Source organism: Spea bombifrons, chromosome 7 (genome assembly GCF_027358695.1).
Source record: "Spea bombifrons isolate aSpeBom1 chromosome 7, aSpeBom1.2.pri, whole genome shotgun sequence".
In the NCBI taxonomy this organism is placed as follows: Eukaryota; Metazoa; Chordata; class Amphibia; order Anura; family Pelobatidae; genus Spea; species Spea bombifrons.
In genome coordinates, this window is record NC_071093.1 from 39,037,029 (window position 1) to 39,054,300 (window position 17,272).

Genomic DNA, 17,272 nt, shown 5'->3' on the forward strand with positions numbered 1-17,272 from the left:
ACAAAGAAAGAAGAGATAACACCCAAGGGGAGATAAATAGGAATAAAGGGATGGTGAGAAAAGTGAGAGAAGGAAGTAGAGTGGGGTAAAGTGTATGTGTGTATTTTGACAGTGTTTTCATTGTTGCTATTGTCTTGGGTGTAAAGGGTATAGAATGAATAAAGGGTTCACCTGAGCCAGTCTGAGAGGGGCCCTGACTGAGAGGAGACCCGAGACTCTGAGAGGAGGCCACTGTGGGTGCAATCTGGGTGCTGGGCCAATCCTGTCGATGCAATCTGGGTAAATCCTGTGTGTAATCTAGGTGGTGGGGCAAATTCTGTTTATTCAATCTGTGCAAGTTCTGTGTTATGTGTGCAATCTGGGTGCTGGGCAACACATTTGGCGGCAACCTGGGTGCGAGATTTGGAGCAAGCTCGGAATTTTCATGGCAATTGCTGCTAATGTAAGCCTCAGAACTGCTCCAGACTTACCTTGATGGCTACGCTCCATTGAACGCTACAACTATGCAAATAGAATAATGCCTTTATTATTCCTTTATTATTAGCTTCCTGGGGTTATTGGAACATCTGGAAACCCCAAATAATGATTTAACTCCACCTGGTAGTGAAAGCATTTAGCTACATAATGTTTATATAATATTTTTTAGATGTTTCTGAAGGTGCGTGAACGCGTATGACATTCCAAAGCCATGAAACGTAGCAGGAGCTGCCAGGCATGCAGAATATGGCAGGTTACAATGAGCGAAATATAACAGCTGTATTGTGCAGCTCCACAACAGATCCTAAACATCAGTGGGGACGGCTTCCCAGGGATCTCCCAGAGGTCAGAGGTTAACCAGACTGTTATCAGTTAAGATACAATACAAAAACAGGCAATGTGTGAGGTACAGAATGAGCTTACAAGCGTTTTTTTCTTCCAAAAAAAAAAATCACTTTATAACACATTGTCTCTCAGATATTAGCCAAATATTTACAAGCATAAGAAATATGACACCATTAAACACAGCTCACATTTACACAAAACTTACTGGATTTTCAGTCTAAAACAGATTTAAATTCTCTAACGCAGCATTAAGGGAAAAATACAAAAAAATCTAAAATGTAAATTGGCATCTATCTATCAATCTATCTGTCTATATATATATATTTTATTTTCTATTTTTTTTTATTATTATTATTATTTTTAATTTGATTTTTTTATTTTTATTCTCAAAGTTAACTATGCTATATTTTCAGAAATATAAATTCCCCCTATACTCTTTATAGCCCTTATTAAATGCTAATAAAAATTCCGAATGAACTACTAAATATTATACTTGTAATTAAATAATGCATTTATTATGTAATTATTAAACTTTATTATAATGTATGCATTAATTTAACTTATTGTTTTCATTAATAAAAATGTAAATGATAATTGGTAAAAAGTATTAACGATAATCAGGCAAGGGCTAGGCTGGGCCACTGGCTGAAGGCACTAAGCGCCTATCATTTAATGTAAAATGTTTTTATTATTATAAATTAATATTAATAATATTAGTCTTTAAAAACTAACTTTTCTTGGGGTTTGTAGCCCGCACATATCAGTTCTGGATTATGACTTTGCTGCAGTAGAGATTTAAGAAAACAAAATTTCCATTTGCTAAGACGGGTACCACCAATGCCTTTAAAAACCGAATTAACAAAAAAGGATAAAGTAGGTGACACATCGAGAATCCAGTGGATATGCTTTAAAGTAGTATTTTCCAAATCTTAAATATTTGGAAAGTTGATATTTAAAGAGCACGTGTCACCTTTTTCCTATTCTACAATTCTGTACGTTAAATAAACACACATAATGGCGTGTTTACAGAGTAAATTAAGCAATATATGTGTATAACATTACATACAGATTGCATGCTTTAATCTGTAAACATAGTTACATGGGTTTATTTAGTGTGTTGAGCTGGAAAAAAATAGAAATTTAGGAAAAGTGGTACATCCATTTCATGTTACCACAAAGTTTAGATACTTAGCTCTATGGGTTTAGTAAATGGCCATTAGGAAGGTATAGTATCCTCCAGAAGCATAAAAGAAGACTTCAGACTCTAGAGTCATGTAATCCATGAATTCTAGATTGCATTGAGTAGAATGTGACATTACCAATGCAATGGAAGCCGATGGTGATGATGGGGGGCGGCTTGACCTTAAGAAACAAAGGTACGTAGGGAGTTTTAAACAAAAATAAACTAGCCACTGATTAGCTAAATCGTGGCGGTGTCATTTTCAGACTCTGGCTACCATGCAAATGAAGCCTTGGGAGAAAGAAATAAGACATCTGTATTCACTCTTTCAAACAGTGGCTATAAGAAAAAAAAACAACACTTTTAAATACCCCTCCACCCTCTAATCACTCTATCCACCCTGGGAATAAAAAGAAAACTTCAATATTTTCCACGGAGTTGTCTGCGTTTATGTGAAAAGACCTATTGCTCTGCTTTTCCCTCCAGTATATTGAAATACTTTTAGTGTGCGCAGATATTTCCAGAGTTCCAAAAATGAGCGAGAAGTCGCAGGCACAAAGGACGCGTCTGAAGAAATATATGAGATTTCCACAGCTCCATAAGTAAAAATAATTTTGAAAGAAGGGTTTCCACAGAGCATGTAGTCTTCTTTCAAACATATGTCTCAATCTGACTGGAGTGTAACTGGCCTCTTCTGAGAAGACTTATGAGGGCAAGACCTTAGCACACATAGATCTAAGCTATACTATTTTGGAGGTAAATAGAATATTCTTTATGGGTATAAAATAGTAGAGTATATTCACTAAGCCTTTGAGGAGCTTAATGATAAAAACAGATCACACTAAGTCCTACTGTGGGGAGTCCTGGCTTCTGGAGGACTTTAGTTTTCTACTAAACCTGGTAGGATCTTAGCAAGAAGTTGGCCAGATCCAAGTTCTGATCAAGTTCACTCTTCATCGTTCCAAAGACTTAACATTGAACTTGGGATGCTTTGATTCAAGAATCTCTGTGTGTTGTGTGTATGGTCCGTTACTGTCACGAAATATCAAAGTGTGATATTTTCGGGACTGCTAAACAAAAAAGGGGGCTTTATTAAAGATCAAGGCCCATGGGAAAAATATTCTCCATGAGCATTAGTCACTAGGTTAGTATTGACAAAAAAAACTGTTTTTGTCTCATTTTGCTCCAATATACTTTATCTGCAGACCTGGAGGCCGCCATTGTTGTCATTCTTGTGATATTTGGAGTGACGTTCCATACTGAAATACCACACTGAGCTGATTCTTTATGGCAATGCTAATAAGTCCATTCCTACATAGTCTTTCATTAGTCAGAGTGTCCGGCTGGGTGATTATGATTGAGCCATTCTGTTGTTTATCCCAGGCTATATGATCAGGAGTCAGGGTGTTTGTCTAGTAACAGAGCGATAACACATACAAATTATGCAACAACAGTTTGAAACAAAGAAAACAACACAATATGGTTTTTTATCCCTATTTTTAATCTGACATTAGTAATAGCGGGAGTTCCCATTTAAGAATACATAACTGTAAAATATAGATTTACCTGAAAAAAGCTCTACTTTAAATATTTTACAAACTAAAATATTGATTGATTAATACATATTTTTGACATTTAAATGTGACTGGTTACTTATAAAAATGTCCCTACTTTAGATTTATTGTTTATAAGAATGTTTTCAAAAACTTACAATAAATTATCTATTTTTCATCAATTTATCAATAATGTTTTCTTCGCATATTTTCTTTCTGCGGCTTCATATCACGTAACTAGGTAATATTTAAGGTTTCGTTGAAGACTTAAGAGACGTCACTGGAAACTTTCAACTTTCTGCCATCGGGGGTAAACTTTTGAATACCTTGTGAAGGGTGGATCTTTTTGTTTGAAGTTACCTGATAAACAAAATGGAATGTACTTGGAATGTAGATAACTAGGAAATTATTAATCCGCCAGGAAAGTTCGTTTCCTTATACTCTGCAGAACGGCCACCAAGGAGGAGAAGTTTGCCGGCTCGACAAAAAAGCACAGAAGGACAGGGAGCATTTTGTGTCGTATTTTTTATAGGGCAACGTGGTACAAAGTTCTAAATGTGGAGTAATCACCATGGAAACTAACAAAATCTTTGTGCAGATTGCCTCATACATAGCGCTTTGCACTAAAAGTGCTCCAAAGAAATATAACTTTTTTTTGTTGTTTTAATGAATAGAAAGTATAGATCTGAGATGAGCTGTTAAGTCTGCTCTTTCTGATGTACGGCTTTTTGAAGTCTCCTTTGTCACTCCCTAATGTTATGGTGCGTTCCGTTGTTCTGGTCACCCTCTTTAAATGTGTTTAATCCCTAAAGAGTTTTATGGCAGATAAGATCTAATTGGCCTATTTTGACTGCCCAATCCCTAAGTGAAACAGCACAACGGTTTCAAACCTGCATTAACAAACCTGAACAGCTGTGTGGCTATTCCTGAAAAACCTACACATTATTAACCCCCCCCCAAGCCACCTATGCTGGGAGGCTATGCCACTCATTAACAACTCCTCTTTCTAAATGAGTGTGAGGATACAGTAACCTTTCCGAAATCCTGCCTGGGGTACAGAATTTCATCTGGCCACAGTATTAAACATTATACAATTTATACTAGGGGCAAAACTTTTTTTTGTGACTTTGTGGGCTATTGATGTAATGGAATATAGGATTTAGTAGAAAAATATGATTCTAGAATTATTTCTGGGATGGATTGGGGTATTCATCAGGACTAAGAATGTTGTTTCCAAGGCCGTCGTTAGTTACAAAAGAGTTAAATTTAGAAGAGTGGGAGGAACTGCGCCTTTAGTATAATATAATTTAACCAAAAAATTGTCAATAGAGTACAGTAAATACCGTCCGATCCGGTATTTTCCAGACCACCGATTGATTTTTTTTTTCTTCTAACAAATTTTGATTTTAACCAGATAGTCAAACCATTTGCTGTTGGCTATGTGAAGAATCTACTGTCACGTAGAACTCATTTTTCAGTAGGAACATGGGGAAGCGGCGTGGAATGTGGAAGACTAAATTCACGAATCGCGAGCAGGTTCCGACAGGCTAAGCTAAACAACGTTCGAAGCTAAGGCCTGTTGGGCACTGATTGTATTCATCCAAGTCACTAATGCAAACAGCAGATCTGCCAACATTTCAGAAGGCAACACAGAATGGGCATACATCACAGTCATCTCCTCGGATATCTTTATTTGGTTGATGCAAACTCGTGAGTATGTTCAGACCTGTCCAAAAAAGAGAATTAGACACCTTTTTGCACGTGTCTTCACAAAAGCAACACTACTTTTGTTTGCATAGATGTGAACGAGAGCATTTGGTGTATGTGATAACTGTAATACTACATGTTATGGATACTAAAATACATCCTGATTAAGGTATTATAAGTACAATTAACAAAATAAAAATATTGCTGCGGAGTTTCCATGTCACTACGGCCGGTAACTGATAATTTTGAGATTTTCAGAATATGGGAAGGACATCGCAATTTGTATGTATATTCATTTATAGGATCCTGAGGATCCTGGTGCTTTTGGTCAACTGCCATGTGATGCCACTTTTAGTCTGGACAACTATTATTGGACATTGATTATTAATTTCATAGTTATCAAAATAGTTGATCCAAAAAAACATTTAAATATTATTGAGGATATTAACCTATAGCGGACTTTTTAAAGTGGAAGTCTAGGATTAAATCAGTTTATTTAATGTATTTTCTTATGGTTCCTCGGCGTAACCTATAATGTAACATCAGTAAAGGAACATGAGAGAGTATCTTCAGATGTGCATAATGGAAACAGATTACACATTCTCACTCAAATTTCCATGTATTCCGGCTACAGGTTTGCCTTAAAAAACCACATTTGTCTTAAAGGGAATGTCATAATGAAAGAGTAACAATGGGACAGCGTATGACGTCATCAAGATCAAAGTTCTTGTCAAATTAGTCTGCATTTTATATTCCTTAGCACAGGCCCTGAAGAATGTAGACAGACATAAAAATAGAATTAAAATTACAGATTAGCTGATGTGACAATGTCTAGATGTGTTATATCACAAGTTAAGTTGGCAGACTCAGAAGAAACAAGCCTTTTGAGGATTATCATCTTAAAAACTCTCTTGAACAAAGGGTAAAAGAAAAGAAAAAAAGAAGCAAAAAACATGCCCTGTGGAAAAAAAAAAAAGGATTTCGTCAGTTATGATACCAGAGGGTCAGGGAAGTGTAAAATGTTCCTTAGTAGTAAGAGATTACAACTTTCCTTCTTTTAAAGTTGCTACTTGTAACAGATGGGAATTGAAGTGTTTCGGGTAGATATACAAGCTGCTGCAGGTCTCTGAGCATAAAAATGCAGGCCCGTGTAAATAAGTGGACACCACTGCCTATTATGAGAACATTATTCTGCTACTTTGTAAGTAAAATCTTAAACTCATTTTTAAAATAGGATTAATTTAAGAATATGCTTTACTTTACTCAGTGGGTGGTAGATAAATAGAACAGCCTCCACTCAGAAGTGGTAGGGGCTAATACAGTGAGGGAATTTAAACATGCATCGGATAGGAAGACCAAGGACCGATAAAGGTCTGAATCTCTACATCAGGAAAACGGGAAGATTAGACGGGCCGAATGGTTGCCGTGACTGGACCACCTAACTGTGAAGAGCGCTGTAAACTAGGAACATCTAACTAGGAAGATCTTCTTGCTAAATGTAGGATTTCTTACCCCAGTATTATCAACATTAATCTTCCTCTTTAATATTTGTGTGGAACATCAGTCTTGCCTGATGGATACCATATCTGCCGAACGGTGGCTTCCACAACTTGGGCGAGAACTTGAGGGAAGGTGGGTTCAAACCCGTCAGATCTTTTTATTGTAAGTAATTTAATGTATTTAAACTATCTGGAGGTTGTGTAGCTTTTCCATTTGTCAATCTGTTTTTGTTTGGAAGATACAAAAAGTCCCTGAATTACATGGATCTTTCCGCAACTCTACGCCTAAACCTTTCATTGCCATTTTGTTTTGTAAATGCTGTACATTTTTGTGCATGTTGGAAATATGTTATGTACGTCCAGATCTACGTATGTAGGAGCATTTAGTTTACCTTTTTATGTCATGGAAGCGGGAGACCAGCTGCAGTTAGTGGCAGGATCAGCCTTATTTAATAAATCTCCTGTCCTGATGTTCTCTCTTTTCTTTTCATCTCGTCTTTACAAAGGTTGCCTAAATCAATCAACAATTACCAAGGTAACAAAGCTGAGATAAACCTACTAATCCAAAGATAAAAAAGGTACCAAAGGATATCAACTTCAAAAAATAACACACTAACATTCAAGATAATCATTCTTCTTGAAAATTCTAATGACAGTTCCTTGAGTCAAGATGGAAAATATAAGCAATTAGGTTCTGCCTAGCCACGGACGGTTATGAGACTAGCTCCAAAAAATTCATAAGACCTATCTGCCGGCTGAGGATTTGGGGTTAATTGCACGCAAAACAAGTATAGGAACAGCTGCATTAAGCACAGACAGCAAATGAACAGGCTGCGCTATGCTGGATATAAAATGCAACCCACTGACGAGGCTCCCGATGCTATGCCATGCAATGCACCATTTTTCGTATGCTCCCTGTACCTAAAATGACCTAGCCTATGGCTGGTGGGTGGAGGAGAAGTTTAAAGACACCAGCCATGTGGTTTGGGGTTAATTTTCTGACACTGGGTTTCAGTCTCTGCAGAATGCCGCGGTGGAACCAGGTCCTTGGGGATTTGTTTTTTTGTGACATCCCTCCTTGAAGACTTCAGTGGGTCCCCCCTCCTGGTCTAGGAGGGAAGGAAGGCACTTCACATCCCCTTGTGTGTGGGTCCCAGAAAGTGAAGATTGCTGACCTGGTACTCACTGTGTACCCTACACCTTGGAGCACTAAGGTCACAATTTCCATCAATGAAGTGAAAACACAAGGCACCTTGAGAAAACAAAAAGTGTCCTGAGTTACCTTTTTGGATAAGATCAAGTGAGTACTCGCGAGGGAGGGAGAGCCTGGTCCTCTAGCCTTAAGGCCTGGTATGCACAAAATCTGTGGTGTCTACATGGAGCCCCCAGGTTAGGTTCACCTGTCACCTTCTTCACGAGGCAAAGAAAGCACAGCACCTCAGGCTTTGAAGACTAAATATCGTGTGTCTGGGGTTGCTGCTTTCCTTATGTAGAATAAATATGACTTGTGTTTTGGTTCTGGGTTCCGCTTGCGGGCAGCATCAAACCGATATGTCAATGGTGATTTTTCCTTTTTAATGGTGCAAGTGAGCTAGAACCTAATATGCACCAGAACAGGGTTGCACCATAAGGCAGGCTATTAGGTTGGTATTTGTTCTCAGTTGAGTTGTTCCCAAATCTTTTTGTATGCAGATAGGGCTAATTACCCTTAAGCATAACTTTGCATGAGGTTGTGGTTTCATCAAAAAGCCTTCATTATGTATTTAAAAGGGGCAGTCCTTATGGTACCTAGGGAGCTACCATACCGTCATATATTTTTGTTATCGCCATATGGTTGTAAGGAATATTTATGTGATATTAGGTTGAAAGAAGTTACAAACCTTCTACTGTTTAAGAAGCTGACTCTCAGAACCTGGAACACTCTTGGAGCTTGGAACACAGTGCAACCCTGACAGACCCTTCCCCACCCTGGACCGGGCATACTTCTGTGCCAGAGAGCCTCGATCCCTCACTCCCTGCATGCTGAGGGCCGGCAAGCGATGTCATTTCAGACATAGACAGTGCATGAGGGCCATAAGGGAGCCAAAAGAGCTCTCACCGGCTGGTGGTCAACAAAGGTTGGCGTAGGGGGTTGTTGGGTGTGTGTGCACGTAGGTATGTTACTGTGTGTATAGATATGTTAGTGTGTTTGTGTGTGACAGAGGAGCTTGGGGGCCACAAACACAAGTCTTGCATTTTTGTTTATGCCACAGATTAAATTACATGCATTAACACTATTAATTTGAAATTAAACAGGTTCAAAAGTACCCCCAGTACCAAACAGAAATACCAACAGGAGCACATTTTACACAGGTTGGGAAATGATGCCCAGATGTTCCATAACTCCATGTCCTGTCTGGATCTGCAGGCCATGATGACGCTTTTGCTGGAAGTCTCAATTATTCACATATGTGAATGCTGACTACCAATCCTATATGAATAAAACTATACCAGACCACTCTCTTCTCCAAGCAGAAAGCTTCATAGACATATTGTCATCTACTGGCACACTAAATAAAAAAAGGTCTGCATCCAACCCTATAAACAAATGAACCGTCGCATGTCTCCAGGGACCCGCCGTACCTGCTTCTTACAGGCCTCTCAACTCAGCAAAAACATGATTTCATTCTCAAAGTGTTCATTATACTCTTAACTCTTATCAGGTCTGGCTCTGTACTTCCCAAGAGTTTCTGGTGCGATATCAGCATAGCCATCCTGTCCCTCCCTGATCTTTGGCTTGCTTCCACAAGCCCTCCTATACCTAATTAGCAGGATAATTGAAGCTGGCAGGTAACCATAGCGAGTCTGCGATATCTCAGATATTGGCACACGTCCCATTTATACTTCTCTGAAACCCGCATTCAGCTCTTAATGGCTGATTCGAGTCAAAGAGCAACAGGAAGTGGACAGCTTTGATATGTGTTTGCATAATGGTGAAGCAGTATGAATTTCAGCCAAAAGATACATTGTATTGTGTGATTTTTGTCGTGAGGCCGCAGCGTGGTGATATGTGAGCCTGACGTAACTAAAATCTGAACAGGAAAAATACTCTCGCAATGTTTTCGTTTGAAGACGTTGTTCCACTTACTAGCTTTCTAATATATCAAGCAAATAAACTCTCAAGCAGATCTGTTTCATTCTTTCATCCGAAGGCCTAATCGTATTAACAACACAGATGTTTAGGAAACGTTTTTGGTTTCCATGAGCAACCTATCATTGTCTGCTTTTATGTCACATGACAATTACTCATTCCCAAAACAAATTATGAACGAGGCAAACATTTACTTGTTTAAAGATTCTGGGAAGGATCGGAGCGTTCAACAGCACCAGGAATGGTATTTCTAATGCTAACAATAGTATTCAGAGGAAGAAAGAAAGGGAAAGTAAGCACGTTGTGCAAGGGTGAGGGCAATTAGGATAAATGCTAAAGAGGGGGTAAAAAAAAGGCGGTATAGAAGGAAATATATAAGCGGGCCACCCTGTTTCCTTTTTGGTCGACGTTTTAAATGGCCAAGGTTAGACCCTATTGATTGAAAGTGTGTGGTCAAATACATGACTAAGGGACGGGCTTTTACACATGTTATTACTTAGGTAATTAGATGAATCATAATAAGAAATTATTTTATATTATATTTATTTACTATTTTACGCAAAATACTTTTAGCTCCAAGAAAAGTGGAACATCAAGGGAGGAAAAGATAGAGGGATTTGGGTCTTTCTCTAGGGCAAGTTAAGATTTTTTATAAATAATGTCATAGCCAAATAGTGTGGTGTGTAGAATAAACTGGCTATACTTCATTTAAGAATGCGCAGAATAGAATATAATTGGGAATATAATAAGTGATTCTGGTGGAAAGTTTTAAAGTCTACTGACTGGTCCATTCTATAGGCTGCAAAGCTGTTAAAGAGATTTTATCAACTTGGACCCGAATTCATTTCTGTACATAACCTTCAATGTTTGGAATCCACAAAGTTATCAAAACAATTGTATTCAGCGCTGCAAGAAGCAGCGAAAGTTAAGTGCGAAGACGCATAGTGAAGTCAGCATACCTGGGAACCCTCTGGCTCCAGGTCAGGGAGACTGTTCCTACTCCTCGCCCACTTCTCCTCCTACTCTCCGCCCACATTTGGGGCTAGACACGCCCCACATCTGGCTAACCACACCTCCACACACAGCTAGCCCAACTCGTCATGGCGCAGCTCCACCAGAAGAGGGCGATCAACCTTGGGAAGTCAGCAAATGTTCAACTCCCCTGCAAATTGAGGTGAATACACCTCAATAATATCATTCTTCATTAGGCATATGGGAAAAATGTAAACTTCTATAGGTTTTTTTTTAGTATCACTCACCTGCCATGGTATAAATGCGCCAACTGTCGTTATAGTCAGGGTAGCGTTTCCCTAGCCATGAATAAACTTCAATACTAAAAGGCACCCATCCGTATCTGGAACTTATCCTCTCAATCAGTCAATACAGCCTCCTTTAGTACTAAATTACACATTTTTATTGACTTCACTGTACAAAAACAAAAAAAAAGTTTTCCTTTGCTGACAATGAAACATCCTTTTGTTTAACCTCAAGTGGTGACCTTGTATTTTCTGTACAGTCTGCATGTGGGATGAAACTTTCCCCTGAGAAATCTTCGCAGTGGCATTGAAAATATTTGTATAAAGTAATCAACCTTAAACACGTTGTATTAGTTGTCTAATGTTTCCTTCAAGCTCGACTGTTAAAAACGAGCCTGTATATTTTAGGTTACCCTTAACGAACTTGCTAAAATGCAGACTAGGATCATGGTGGGTCATTGTTTTATAATTTAGAATCTGTATCCTTTTATGTTTTATAAGTTATTTTTTTTGTACTGCAATAAAAAAAAACATGTGGCATGTTGTGTCTGTGAACTACCATTTGCACTGGGGTGCCACTGCCAGTAAGTAGCCCCTATACCTTTCATATTGCCCCTAATGACTAGCATGAGTAGGCATGGCCAAAGGCCATACTTACTGGTAATGCGACCAAGGTGGGGAGCCACGGCAATGAACCGTGTACTGTACTATCTTAAAAACAGATATCATGTCCTCCTACTCAAACACCAGATATTCGGTTCAAGGGGGTGCAGAGCTGTCTTGCCCCTAGGCATTTAGGGCCATATAAAAGCTACCTTCCCCTGGATGACCCCAATTACTTACATAGAAAATGCTGAGATCAAGAATTTCCGATTAAACAGCAATTATGTCTCTGAAATGACTATCTCCTCTACTGCAGAGCACATTGATCTTCTCAACCAGTAAACTCAATAAAGTGTAAATAGTATATTTGTCTTTCTCACGCGCAGAGACTATGGACCGCAGAGGCTAGTCGTGGTGGTCATTTTTAATCCAGTAAATGCCTTTGAAGTCGTATGTTTATGTACGTGAAATTTGAGCCAGGACTCAATTTCCTAACCGCAACCAATCTCGAGGCACATTCATGACCAGTGAGCACGTTTCCAGAACACGGAACACCCTTCTAATTTTCAAGAAAGTATTTCCCGCGCTTGTGATGAACTTACACAGGAAGCATCTCCCAAATACAAGGGCATGACGCCTGTAACAACACATTTAATATCCATCCTATAAACCGAAGATAGATTTTTTGGTCACTGTTCTTTATACTCAAGCAGATGTGGGCCACGGATCACATCACGCCGTGCAAAATTCTTGGCCACCATTCTTATTGAGAAGTTCCAACTCTTGTTAGCACAATGAAGAACATAGCTGCTAACAGCCCTGACAGCCAGGCATTTGCCACCACTAACTATTGTGTGGCTTTGGATTATTTATGTCCACCAGTAAAATCAGTATCTCTAGGATTAGCTACACATTAGCTTTACCCCAATTTCTTTGGTTTCATGGACTCTGAACCAACTAAACTTTGTATTTCCTATCAAAAGCTCCATGGATATAGGACTTCTAAACAGTTAACCAAACGTGTTATACATAAAAGGGCTTGGAAAGGCAAGAGGACCTTTTTCTATATAATTTTTTTCTACTTTTTATATTTTTTCTTCTTGTTAGTGGAAAGCCTCAATGTTGTGTTGGACACACAATTTCCCTAACATAATATTACAGAGCATTACGGATGAATCACAAATGATAATATTCATTATCCAAACCTATAGTTACATTCTACTTGAGAAAAGAATAAACCCCTTTAATAATAGTCCAGATTTGCAGCCAATGGTTTAGACATTTTCTTGGAAGGAAAACCAAATAAAGCCTTGAGGGGGAAAAAAGAGTGGAATAGTAAAATGGATTTGAGTGAACGTAAATAGATCATTAACAATTTAATCAAATTTTTATATACATATACAGGAGGATTCAAAAAGTAAAGCAGTGACACTGATTCAACTCAATAGTATGCAATATAGAAATGTTGGGATTAGAAAGAACTTGCCAAGATTAGGGTATTTTGATATTCACAGCTATGTTTAAACTGAGCTCATTTATCTAGATGTGTAGAAAACTCTAATTTATCTATATCTATAATAATTTATGTAAAAAAATAGAATATTTATTATGTAATTTCTCTATAAATATTCTATATCCAATTCTGCAGACTGTCATTTAATGCAACTGGAAAGCTTAGATTTTGAGTACTAGTGGACATTAAATACTATTTACTATTCAATATTATATGTCCTCACCTTTATGTTGCACCAAATAATAAATTAAATCAATTAAACAAAACATCTCCAAATCTGACCTTATTATAGTATTATTGGGTCATCTATACTTGGGCAACAAAGTGTCTTTTTTAGGCAAAAGTCCTCTAAATGAGACTTCTGTCTATTCTCACTATGCAATTTATTTCGTTGAAAATCACCTTTAAATAATATATCAACAATATACAATTTGATCATTATTGTATAGTTGCCAGCTGTCCTAATTGTCCTAATGTGATCAGAGCATGACACAAAGTATCAATATTTATTACTGATATCATTGCGGAAAACATCCTTCAGATTTCCTTAAAACGCCTGGTCATCCTAATTGGCAGTCGCAATGCCCAATATTATTGTGAATGAAGAAGAAGGATGCAAGAAACAGGATGGCTCCATTGGAACCTTAAACCAGCCCTTGGATAAATCAGTGTTTTGTTAGACACCACTCCTTGGGGCCAAATACAAGCCAGGATTTCTGATATCTCTGCATAAATGTAGATTCCTTAATCATGGATTATTCAATGACTTTCTCATTGATCCACCTGTGCTGATGGCAGAGATATCCCTAATGCTTGTCCTGTTCTGTGCCCTGGGGAGTGGAGACAGGGCTACAACCTAAAGCATAAATAAATATTTGAGAACCTAGAAATTAAATCAAGACTAAACAAAATCTATATGGACAACTTTGGTGGTTTATGTAATCTTTTTAATTCTATATATATATATATATATATATATCATGGAGGTCCATACTATCAAAACATTGTATCAAACATTCTACATAATTATTAGAGATGTATCCAATCAGAGCAAAGGATTTATTTGAGACAAGTTTCATCCTCCTAGTGATTTATAATTTATTGAAACTAAATAACGAGATCTCGTCAGTCTTCATTATATGACACTTTTTTGATGACCTATTTGTTAGCTTGACAACATGTCCCTGTATTGGGGGGATAATAGTCTGAAGGACCTCTCTCTGATTACTGGACCCTTAAAACATCTCCCTCTCAAGTATGGAGTGGAGGACCATGTAGATAACATTAATCATCATGGAATGACAAATGTAGTCTGTAAAATGCCCACAGGGAATTTATATTTATAACCATCTTTCAACAATTCCAATGATTTTGGATGTAGGTAAGCTAGAAATATATTGTTATGCTATTTACTGAAATTTTTTTCATATATCGTCTCATAGAAACATGATTGGTGTCAGCTCATTGAGGCCAAAACCAAAATACTGTATTTACCAAAACTAATGACATGGCCAGGTTTAGTGTACTAGTGAACTAGAGGGTTCCAAAGATGAACCTCTGGATCTTTTTGCTTAGGGGTTATATAAGCCTAGAACTGGACCTTGCCGTACATAAATGCATTTGAGTTTGTAATCTAAATGCACACCAGGCCATAGGAGACGAGTAAAGGTGGAATATCTGTGTTAAAGAAGGACTGCTGTTTGAAAGCAGAGAAGTATGTAAACCTTGATGATTGCAGTCTAATTGAAGTCTTAAATATAATCTGAGCTAATTTTTTTCCAGATCAAGTGTAAAGGACTTCTGTTCCTCAAACTTCATAATCCAACCAGAGTTATAGGATTTCTCTAATTATTCTGTAATCATCTAGTTAATATTTACAGTGTGGGTGGGGGGAGTCTGCTGAAGTCTAGCACCCTTGCCATAATACTTTCCTCAATAAATGGTTCTTTGATGGATATTTTCATTAATCAAAGGGAATTTCGTCTTAGGAAGGCCACTGTTTACCGTGTTTTGACTGACAGAGATAAAATTATTGGTAAATAAATTGAGAATTCAGATGAACTGCGGTTAGTGAAAGTAACACTGTTTTTAGGCCGAAAAAAATAACCTGCAATAAATACATATCTATGTATGTTGGTATTTTCTTTTAATAGGCTGCCATTTCTAGGAATCATGTACAGGGCATGCCTAATTGAAATAAAACAGGGCCTTAGTTTTTTTTTTTTTTACAAACGCTGCATTGCTTGCTACGTCCACGCTGAAATATGTGTTTATTTCAGAGGATTTGTACATGCTTACAATGGGGTATTGTTAGACTGAGTAGATGGACAGCAACTTCAAGATAACTGCATCTCAAGAAATAGGATGTGCCGTCGCCAGCGTGGAATGTTACAATAAACCTGTTCTGACCTAAATTATCCTGGATACATTCTCATGGGAAAATGTCCTTTTTTTTTCATGCTTGGTAACCATGAGTGATTCCAGCCAAGGACAGGTGACTCCGGACATCACGCAGATGTTTTATTTGAAGATTAAATTTTCTAAACCATTTAAAAATTATTAAGGTATCCAAGCATGACAGCCCAAAGAGCACGCTTGTCTGGGAAAAAAAGAGAGAGAGAGAAACTAGATAGTTTTACGTACACACAAGAAAGTTCTGATGAGGAGACCAGGAGAAATCTGCATTACTATTAACCCGTTCAATCATGGCAGCTAATCATCGAGCTCGTAAAATTAATGCTCTCCAGATGTGCGTGGCTTTCACCTGGAACTTTGTAGCAAGCGTGGTTTATTTATGAAGGCATGAGTTTCTTTGATCACCCACTGACTTATCACTTGCACGTTGTACATCAGTGATATTTCCGATACATCAGACACACCGGTCAAATTTATTATGTATTGTACATTTTCACTAGGAGGGGGCTGATAGCCACATAACAAGCGTTAATTCAGCTACTTTGTGCTCCTCTTAATCCCTTCAAAAGCCCAGATGACCCGCAAGACTGTGTATCCGAAACTCACAAAGAACTAAAGCGGTTCAGTTAAAAATTAGGGATTAAACAAAGGGGAAAGCATAAAATCAGCCTCTTCATGTGGCCTTCAAGAAAAATACCATTAAATTTCCGCGGGAAGGATGTGCTCCCAAAAGATGGCCTTTACTTATGCCTCAATGTCACATCTCTGTCCAAAATCTAGGGGAAAAATGTAATTTTGGTCATGGGATCTGTAATGGGACTTCCAAAGGGAGCAGAAATAAGTAAATCTTTAGTCTGAAGTTGACTCATTCTTGGCTCGCATAGTCAAACCAAATCCCCCAGCTCCTGCTTGTTTGTGTCTCTGTCTGAGACACTACTGGATTTCTCACTTTGAAAAGAGCCCTTTCAATCGACCATTCTCATTTTTCGTTTGAAGCCGTATTAAATCCATATGATGCATTCTGTTGCTTACATATTTTGCCTATTTCATCAACCCGTCTTAAGCGGGAGAACAGTACCTTACATGACCCGCTGACTTTACTATCAGGAATTCTGCCAACGCTGCTATCAGATGATTAGGAGATAGGACTGGTCACAGAGATCAGAGCCATGCGCTTATAGTGGATCGGTAGATCTACCATCAGACCCTGCCCCATTTGTCTTTGTGTAGCCACTAAAAACCTGAAGATGGGATTTACCCACTAAACCATATGTTTGCAGGTGAGATGATGGCGTCTTTAGTCGAAATTGATACCTATTATTGAGCCAACTTGGAAAACAGATGTAAAGTCACATAAGCTTTCGGGACCTCAGAGGTCTCTTCCTCAAGTGGTCTCTTCTTTGGATAGAGGAGACCTCCTGAAAAGTTTATGTGGCTTGACATCTTTTGTACTCCAACATCTCTTGGGCTAACACAACAATATTCCTTCGATATTCGACTTCAATATGCGTTACGAAGGTGCAACCCTTACAAGTTTCTCATTGGAGAAGAGCAGACTTAAGTCATGGTAACTTATCAATGAGATTCCTTAGGT